The following is a 10,310-nucleotide window of genomic DNA, read 5'->3' on the forward strand; positions in this document are numbered from 1 at the left end:
AGTTGCTGTTTTTGTCTCTATTTCCACTGGTTTTATTCCTGCTCAATATATTTTAGTAAGCTTATTCACGTTGTCTTTATAAAATCTCAAAAGCTAGTTTGTAGCAGAGATTGATTTTGCATTGTGCAGTGATTAACAAGCACCTTTCAAGAGACTTTGTGATACCACTGCTCAGTGTTGACCCAAATGGAGATCTGTGTTTGTGCAAGAGGATGCAGTCTGAATGTGGTTGGTTCTAGGCTGTAACACTAGGTACCAGGTGGCTAGGTGTCTGTCATCCAGCAAATATGACTGTGACTGGGGACACTTCCTGTCTTACAAAGGCAGGTGTCCCAAGCAGAATTTAAGCTGCTAAAAGCTTTTCTGTAAAGCTTTTGGAGTATTTAAACAAAGCTGCTCCAGGATGGATTTGCAAGTTAGGAATGACTAGTCGATAGTGCATAAAAGCTGCTTTTTAGGGTCTTCATTTTTGGGGTGTACAAGTGTTTCCTAGAGAAACACTTAGGGATGGTTACAATCAAATGTTTTTAGTAAGAGATATTTGGGTTTAATATAAACAACACTTAAGAACCCAAATTCAATTCAATATATATGTATTTAGCAAAACAAACTAAGCTACTCACGCTCTGTCCCATAGCTGTTCAATGCTGTTCCTCCAGGTTTGTTCTAGCCTGAGGCTTACAAACTGTAGCTTTTGTCTCCCTGGAGACTTCAGCATTGAGCTAGAATGAGTAGAGGTTTTCCAGTATTAAGACTGAAACTCTTGGGCACGCTTGTCTGTTAAAGACAACAAGAGTAATTTGTTTCCTGGTGAACAGGAGTTTTCTGTGTGTACATGTGCTCACATATATATAGGTGTTTACTACTTGCCGTGTTGGCTTCTGTGATTTACGCTTTGAAAAATTGCAAATAAACTTTCAAGTTTGTTGGGACTTCTCACGAGTACTCTAAAACACCTTATGGCTAAAAGAAGATGCTTTCTGACCTTTTTCCTAGAACTGAGGTGGGGAAAATCTATGTGAATCAGCGTTAATATGGTATCCCCTTGGTCAAGATTTTTAGAGCAGATATTAATCTGTTTGGCCCCATATCTGCAGACCTTGACTTTGTATGATCTACATGGATCCATGAATACATTTTTTTGCCTTTACACAAAGTTATAAATACTCAAATGGGAGCATGTTTGATAGGCAAACCTTGTTTGGAAGTCATGTGATGCAGAACAAAATTGCTTTAGAAATTATGCTTAAGACAAGAACTGTGGAGAAAAATACCTGCTTGACACTTTTTACTTTGACATCATGAGGCATCAAGATTTAGTTTTGACAAGTGTCAACTGATAGCTCTGTGAAAAGCAAAAGACTGAGAGTCTGTAAAATGAACCAAGCAAGAGTATTTGCCCTATGGTTATCTTGCAATTCCACCTCTCATTTAAGCGAAGAAACAGAGCTACTGTTACTGCCCCTTTCTCAAACCAAACCTTGCAAAATCTACTCATCTGCTACATAAACTGCTCTCAGATTAAATGACCATGCTGAGTCTAGCTGGCTTGTGCATGGTACTGCTGCAAGTAAGTGTTTATGGCTTTGTTTGAAATAGTTGAGAACAGCACCACTGTAGCTTGGGTCTGTCTTGGCTGTGCTACAGCCCTTCCCTGTGAGATCTCTGGAAAGCTGCCTCTTTGTAGTTATGGCCAGTAATCCAGAGTTGTCCAAGCCTTGTTAAGCAGAACAGATGCTAAATGGATACAGATACTCTGTGGTCTGTACTTACTGTGATAACTGAGGGGAAGTGAAGATGCAACACGGTTAGCAAAAGCCGGTTTGTTGAATGTTTCACTCCAAAAATACTAGTCTTTCTGCCTTGAACTTTGAGTTTTGTGTATTATCTCACTGCTGGGCGAGTATCTAAAGTGGGTCCATCAGTGACTGACAGTCTAATTCCCAAGTGTTTGCAGAACTATGTTCAGTCTATGAGGAAATAGGCAGAGTTTCTTTTTTGTCAGTCCTGCAGCAAGATCCTCTTCCTCTTCCTCCTGTATTTGCCACTGGTTTAATACATTCCTTCAGTTAGACTTAACAAAAGTAGGAAGCATATTTGAGCTACTGGTGCAGATGCTGGACTAACTTTTGGTTGTTAGCTTGCTTAATTCTTATTTATTTCCCTTCTTGGCTGATTAGTATCCCCTGTTTCGCTCAGTAATCTGCTGTCTTCTGTAGTGAGGCAGACTAAGGAGTTCAGAGGAACTGGTGCAAAGGAAAAGTGATCTGGCCTAGAAATGGCACATGGCTGTTGCTACAGTCTTGAAAAGGAGAGTTCAGAAATACTAAGTGATCAGAAAAGCTAAACCCAAGGGGACTGGCTGACTCCAGAGTTGACTCAAAACTGAAACTTAAGCCTGGATGAAGTGATCTTCTGAGTGGGTTACAGGATTTTCAGTTTGTATTTTATTTTAGGTTTTCTTTCCATGTGAGTTCTTTTTTCTCTCTGTGGTACATGTGGATGATGATGCACCTTGAGACTCAATTAGGATTCTCAGCTACTGTCATGTTCAGAGAGATTTATGGCTTCAGCAGCAGATTGCTTCACCTAGCTGTCCCTGTCCTATAAAGTGTGTTCTACTTCTTTTGCCAGAACTGAAGAACTGTTAATTATGCTGCAGTGCTTCTGGGCTATCGAAATGGTGATGGTAGGTGTGTAATTTGTCTTTTTGCATTGGTTTAGAAAATTATAGGTGATATGAAATGAAAGCTTTGGAGATAAAGCAATAAAGACTTATAAGACAATTGCTATTTTAACATGTGGTTTAGCCAGGATGGAGAGTGTTTTTCCTCAGCTTTCTATGTGGTCTTCATGATCCCAGTTCCTACTTTTATTTTAGGACTCTCCTCCTATCTGCCTGCAACAGCAGTTCCACTGTACTTTTATTGCTGTTGGTTTGATACAGGTTTGCTTTCATGTGGATGCTTATTTGCTGGGAAAGAAACCCCCAAACCTTAATCCATATTGAATGCACATGAGTTTGAGAACCATCAGATCATGGTGGTGCTTTGTCACTACAACCTGTCTACAATAACTTATGTCGTTAGGGACACTTAGTTTTTCAGGACCTGTTCCTGTAACATTGAAGATATTGGTTTTGAAATCCTGCTCAAGATGAAACATTTTACAGAATAATAGCAGGGAACAAGCATTTGCAGATAAGTGTGTGCCAACTGATAAACATGTACATGCGTTTATTGCACACCTTAATAGGAATCTTTGAACTTAGTTGCAACTGGGGAGGCTAAGGAAAAGGTGATTTCCATCAAAGGCCTTTTTTGTCAAAAAACAGACACATCTTCTAAACAGGCATCCTCCAAAACATATTTAAAAAAAAAAAAAGCTCTCCTTGTACCTGCACTCTTACCATATTTTTACAAAGCAGAAAATAACTGACTGTTTGCACCTATTCTACTGTTCCAGAGTCTTAGTTTCACTGTCAGTTAGTGCCATCAGGAAATTCTTGAAAGGGACAAGTAATTGGAGTTTTCAGGAGGCTAGACTTAGTATTATGGAGTAAAACAGCTTCAGCAGAGAAAAAAGCATATTCTGCCTGTTCAGTGACAGAAATAAGTTCGATTCCTTCCTCTCACCTAACACATCTTTCTAGAATTCCCAGAGTAGTTTGGGTCCAAGAAAATAAGCTGCTTCAGCTGTGATGAGAAATGTCAGTCAGAAGCCTGAGAAAATAAAGGAACGAATTGTTGTCCATAGGGGGAGAGTTACCTGCTAAATTTGAAATTCCTTTACGTGCTATTGTTTTTTGTCATCCAGTTAAAGGAATGGCCTTATTTTTGTGAGTGAGTGTGAGATCAGTGAGAGGGAGGATGAGAAGAGGATTCAGAAACTGCATCTAGTTCTGGACTCCTTATGTTATTTCTGAGCCCTGCAGCACAGAGAATATAATAGTCAAATTGGAAAACTTTTATCCCTAGTATCAGGAACATATCAACTGTGAAATGGTGGCTTGCATGTGCCTCAAAGAGGACGGTGACTCTGGGGTTAGATTTTCAGGTACGTACGGCCATGTTAAAATGAAAACATTTCATAGCCAACACCAGGGGATGGGTCAGAAGAGTCTCAACTGAACATGCCAATCCAGCAGAGGCTCAGTTAGTTAAAAGTTTTTGTTTATCTGTGCCATGGATGCTTCCTCAGTCATCACAGGTAAGTAGTCATTGTTAGACGAGCTAAACCTACTTACATGGACTAAGAGAATAACCGCTTTTTTATTTTTTTCACTTCATGTTTTGCCTCTGTGACATACTGTATGCTGTTTCCTGTTTTAAATGTGCACATACCTACATCTGCATAGAAGCCTATGGTAAGATTCCTTGCTTGTTCCACACAGTAAGTTCTGCATATTCCCAGGCTTCTATGTTTTTTAGCTCTGTGACCTCATTAATCGCTACGAAGAAATAAAAATTCTAACACTGAAGTAGTCAAGAAGGTAAAAGTAGGTGCAGCCCTGTAGTGTGAAAGAGGTGAAAATTTAGAATTAATTTAATGGTATGATAATGGGAAGGGAGTTCAGACTTGCTAGCTGAGGGGAAGGATGAAGACCTGGTAAACTAGGATGTAAAATTCCTTGTATGTTTGACCCCCCAGAAAGATTGTTGGCTATATTTAAGCTTTTTCTACTGCCCATTGTTCAGGGAGTCTTAAATGGGTGAAGGAGGAATTGGATAGAAACTCTTAAGTGATGGAAAACCAGACATTGTCACTTTGTCACTCCTGAGAATTGCAGGGCAAAAGATCAGAAAGTACCAATATGCTACACAGATGCTTTGGAAGCAAATGGAACAGTTGTCAGAAGATATGACAAAGGGATTGTCAGTGGAAAAAGATAAATTACTGAAACAAGGAGAGACTTAGTCTTCTCTAGTGAAACATTTGTTAGTGAACTTTTGTTTCAGCAATGATAATTCGTCATTTTTATGAAAGCAAAGACCCCTTCCCATTCTGGAAACGGGTAGTAGTTAAAATAATACTGATAATCTGGAAGAGACCAGATTACTAAAAATGAGTTTGCTTTTCTCTAAGAGAAACTTGGAGGAAGAGGGTGAAAGATAAGGAGAAGTAAACTTAGTTGGTGGTTTCTTGCAAAAGAAAATACATTGACCATAATGATGAGATTCTGGCTGACATTTTCTTTAACAAAAAAAATCCAAAACAGAAACCACCTAGAGAAAATAATTTATAGAAGCAGATGTTCACTAGCAGATGATTAGACTTGGCTATAAGTAGCCAGAAATAAATTAAATACGAGCTGAAAGATTTAAAAAAGTGGGTAAAGCTTCACTGGCCTTGGTTAACTTTTCTGCGGGTAGAGAAAAGGCAGTCTCACAGGTTGAAATAAGAACAGTTAGGGTAATAACATATAGCATGATTAAGACTGAGCTGCAATAGTGATTGTGTTTCCAGAGGAAGGGACTGTTGCTGGAAGGCATCTGCAGGTGAGCAAGGGGCTGGGGATGGAGGAGCTGGGAGGTGATGACCACTGCACAGTTCATACGGCAGTAACAGAGGAAGCTGGGCTGAGAACTACTGACCTAAATACTTGTTTTGGACTGTGAATCAACACCTAGTAGAAGAAGAAAAAGTGAATGAGGTGTTAAATTAAAAGATGAAGCTTTTTGTAACAGCTGAAACCCTGTCAAACAAGCAAAAATTCGGTGACCTGTGAATCTCAAAATTGAGTTAAGGTTTCCAAACCTAATATTGAGAGTTGAAGAAGATCTGTGGGATCTTCTGTTGGCAGCTGACGTACAGGCTAGTGTAAATTTGAAAGATTACGTAATGTGCAGTTGAGAAGTCTAAAATTCTGTTCATAAATTTTTTTTTTTATTCAAGAAATTTAAGAAAATTATAAGATATATTAAGAGTGCTTATAAAGCAAGCTGATATATTTTTATATACTGCTGATATGCAGTGCTGTATGCCAGGCTTTCTGAAAGCTCTTTGTACATACACTGGTTAAATGATAAAATATAGTGCAGCAATATGTTAAATATCAAAATATCAAAGTTCTGCCTGGTTAACATGTATTTTGCATGAGAGCTTGTATTAGTGAAAGACCGGGGTTTTCCTGAGCCTTTGAATGTTTTGGGTAGGTGAACACTGGTGTGTATGTCAAGCATCAATAACCTGTACTGCCCCAAAAGACAAATTTTGTGAATTTTGTATGTGCAAAAAGAATGAGTAAAGAGGAACAACAAGAAAGTCGATGACAATGGTGGTAGTCTGTGAAGTGCATGCAAACATGCATCAAAGAATGATATGGAAGAAAATACATAACGACTGAAAGAGCAAAGAGTATTTTTACTAAGCTCTGAATGGGCTGTAAATGCCAGCAACATAAGGAATTAGGTCAAGCATTTTTTTTTGCTACAGTGCTGCCACCCCTATATATGCTGTTCCTTTAGGGGATGTTTAGCTTTTTTCCTTTGTTATAAATGATAAATTAGTTGAATGAAATCTACTTGGCTTTCTGAGTCTTTACTTAGGACTGCAAACAGGTAGCAGTGTTAAGTTACCTGTAATTTGCTTTGAGATGATCTTGAGATAATCCTTTGATATGTAATGAGCTTTTCTTATTCTGTAAGTTCACATCCAGATTTTCTTGTACTACTGCATCTCTGTAAATCTGCCTGTATGCAGGTGTGATGAAAAAGCTGCCATGAACCACTTTTGTCCTCTTCAGCATCCTCAGAGTAGTTCCGGGGTTATAGACTGTGTATTGAAGCTATATATGTGTTACTGTGTAGGTGAATTAGTGGATTTTGGTGAGTTAGTGAGTGCTGAGAGATTTCTCTAACATGCATGTTTTAGATTGTCCTGTTTTGCAGTCTTATCCTAGAAGAACCAATAGTTTCTGCATCCTTTATACTTGTTTAACATGTATAACTGATGATACTCTGCATTACCGATTTACATTCTTAAGGCTTTTTCAGTTAAACTGATATAACCCCTTTGTATAGATGGTTTTTTCCAGCCTAAGCTAGTCTTTACTAGTTGAGTCAAAGTAACTTTTTAGTCAAGTCAGACAATTTCTAAGTTAAATCGGGGCCTGTCCCAGTTTTTTGGCAGCCTTTTTGCTTTAACTGGGGCAAATTGCCACTGTAAGTATTGATGCAGAGAAGTGGGGCCAGGAAGCCATTGTGTATGAAACAGGGTGGAAGTTTCCTAGATTAAAATTCCTTCATTCCTAATTGTGATGCAGTGTTTTTGATCAGCAGAAAGTGTTGGCCATCCAGGTATGTTGCTACTATAATGACCTCTGCATTGCAGCTGTTGTGTAGTGATGTCTGTGTACACTGGAGATAAGAAGAGTAGCACTGGGATAGTATGGTAAAGGCAACAGAGAAGCCCTCTAGTATTCATGCTTGCTATACTATAAAATAATAAAATTAATACATACATATATTAACAGATTTGAGTGTCATTAGGGGTCAGTGGGTGCTCTTCTCTAAACTGTTTTATTCTTGGCACCTATCAAGTTAAGGCCTCCCTTAAATGAATCCTAAATTTAGGTATCTTCAAGCAATTAACATACCTGAATTACTGCATAGCTAGAATGAGGTAGCAGTGTGACATCCTTAATTCAAAAGCTGGGCTCCATCATATCCCTGTGAGTGTTGCCTTCTCTGTTTAAATGGAAGCATTAACTTTTTGTCCTTTTTTCCTCTATGATAGCTTCAGGTTGTGGTTATTTGCAATCTCACCTGAATTAGTAGGAAGACAGGTCTGGCTGTGTGGTGGTAACAGTGCACCTGGCTGTAGAGCAGGGCAGTGAGGCAGGGTGCTGAGAGAGAGCTAAAATGTTTTACAGAGGGAAGGTCATGAGGTGGCCAGTTTGTGATTCTATAATATTACCCTTGTGCCTTCTGTGAAGGCAACTGGCAGCTGTGAAGTGGCTTCTGCTGGACAGGGGGGAAAAAAAAAATTCTCTGAAGCAGAGAGGGCGTATGAGGGTTCCATGAACAGTTCAATTTCTGATCTAAGCAGCTTTTACAGAGAACAACCCAAACGGAAGAGTATCTGTAGGCATCTAAAGGAGTTAATGATGGCTGTACCAGTTCCTGGGTACTAAGTCACATGGAGCGTGCTGGGCCGTGGGCTCTGTGGATAGGAAGCCAAGCACAGGCGCGTGCTGGGTGTGCGTACACGCGCGTGCTGGCTCGCTCTTCTAGCGCCCGTGTCATTGCTCACAGCTCCTGGGAGCTACTGCTGAACAGGAGGGAGTTTGCTTTTGCAGGTTTTCCCTTCACAAATACAGATACAGTTTGGAATGACTGTTCTGCCTGTCTGCCCTTGTGACGTTGCACAAGATTTTTTGTTTTTGCTCAAAATGCTTGCATGAGTCACTGGGGCAGGCACGTCAATTTTTATCTGTGTATGGAGCCCTTGCATGAGACAGCTGTGGTTTCTGATGAGGTTACAGCCTAGGTACCCATTAACAGGCTGGGTATCACTTCCATATCATGGTGTTAAGTGTGAGGAACGAGCAGGTGGAGTCGTTCTCAGCTATGTCCCACATTGGGTTTGGATGCAGAAGCTCAGTGTGCTTTCCTAAGAGAGATCTCACCACGCATATCTCACCTTGTGTTTCTAGACTGGAGTATTGCAGTGTGCCTGCAGAGGAGGATTAACTGGCCAGTTACTTAGCAGAAGCACCACATTTTCCAGCTTCCTGTTTGTGGTGTTTAAAATGGGACAAGGTGTACAGCTTTTTCACCATTTCAGATCACTCTGCTCCATGTCACTCGTAAATATACAACCTTTCCGTGGGACCTTGTCAGACAGGAGAAATCATTAGCTTTACAAAACTGTCTTTCATCCTGTATTTGAAGGATTATGTTAGTATATATGCCTTGCCTTAAGCTTGAATGAAAATTTTGATAAAACAGTATTTCCATTTCAAATAAATACATAAAATGTGAAAAGTAATCAAATACAGTAGTTGTGACATTTTCTTTTAAGTCGTTGTGGGCTAGAGATTTAGGAAAAAAAATCTTTTGAGATATTCCACAGATGTGGAAACAGAGGGTACCTAACTCATTTCAGAATCTTTTAGTTTTCAACTGCATGGACCCTAAATTAATTTTGTAGGCAAAATTTTTCCTCACGTCTTTTTTTCCACAATGTCTACAGTTGTGTCTCTATCTCCAGATACTAAAAAACTTGGCTTAATTTTTCCAGGCTTTTAAAATAAATTAATCTCCCTTCAGCTTCAGAGTTGTTTAGAGACTGAAAAAGGAAAATAAACTCTCCTGCCTGTTCAATTTTAATCAGGTTTTCAATTCTGAATAGAGTAATAAAGTTTAAGACATTGGTCTCTTTGCAGATAATGCATAGAACAGAAGTAAAAGTTAAGAAAAAAGCTTTTGTACTCAATTCAATGTATTTTATGGAAAATTATACTTGATATGGCTCTCAAAGCTCTTTCAGAAAGGAAACCATGTAGCAAACCAATGCTTTTGTAGCGTAATCTCTGTTTAGATAACACAGCACTTCTGGTCAGTAGAGGAGACTTGGCTGCCTTTTGCAAATGAAGAAAATAACGCTTGCCCAGGCTTTTTGGTATTCTTGTGACAGCTGCTGGATTTGTGTGGATGTGGTGGATTTTACTTTTTTTTTTTTTAATAGCACTGAAAAAAAAGTATGTTGAGGAGGTGAGAATAAGGTTGTTTTCCTCTGTCCTTTTGGATCTGAAAATGCAGCAGCCTGAACAGCACAGTGTGAGCCTGGTGAGCTTGAGGACCAAACTACCCCTTGAAGTGGGTTGTTAAATATCTATCTTAACTGCTTTATAATTTTGCAAAATATGTTCCCTCCCAAAACAAAGGGGCAAATTAAGACTGAATGACTTGAAAGATGCCTTTCTGCCACAGAAGCATTCCATTAGAGAGCAGGGTGTGACTCTGAGGAGATGTGCAGGTGTATTGAGCCTGCCCTTTGAGTTGTGGAGAATTCCTGGAGCTTGGCATGTGATGGCACTTTTTGGCCTCTCATTTATGTGGAAGAACAATAGGACTATGGGAGCTGCTGCCCACTCAGTTTTATCTGCTAGACATGGATTTCTGGATGTTGTCTGTGTAATGAGAAATTCAGTTGCTTTATTGAATGCATATTGTTATGGTTTGATAGAGAAAGATCTTGTAAATGCCAAAGATGAGACTTCTGAGCTGCTTTAAACAGTTCTGTCATTTGAAGCTGAGTGACTCAGGGATTGGTTGAGGCTAATGGTATGTTTCCCTACCTTTTCC

The 10,310-nt window shown here is 39.4% G+C and overlaps 1 protein-coding gene across 1 annotated transcript in view; it reads left to right on the plus strand.

Annotated features, from left to right (window-relative positions):
- Positions 1 to 10,310, plus strand: part of VPRBP (Vpr (HIV-1) binding protein) — a 45,676-nt gene that overhangs the window by 30,466 nt on the left and 4,900 nt on the right. The window lies entirely within an intron of this gene.

This window comes from Merops nubicus, unplaced genomic scaffold, assembly GCF_000691845.1.
Source record: "Merops nubicus isolate BGI_N331 unplaced genomic scaffold, ASM69184v1 scaffold16239, whole genome shotgun sequence".
NCBI classification, from domain to species: domain Eukaryota; kingdom Metazoa; phylum Chordata; class Aves; order Coraciiformes; family Meropidae; genus Merops; species Merops nubicus.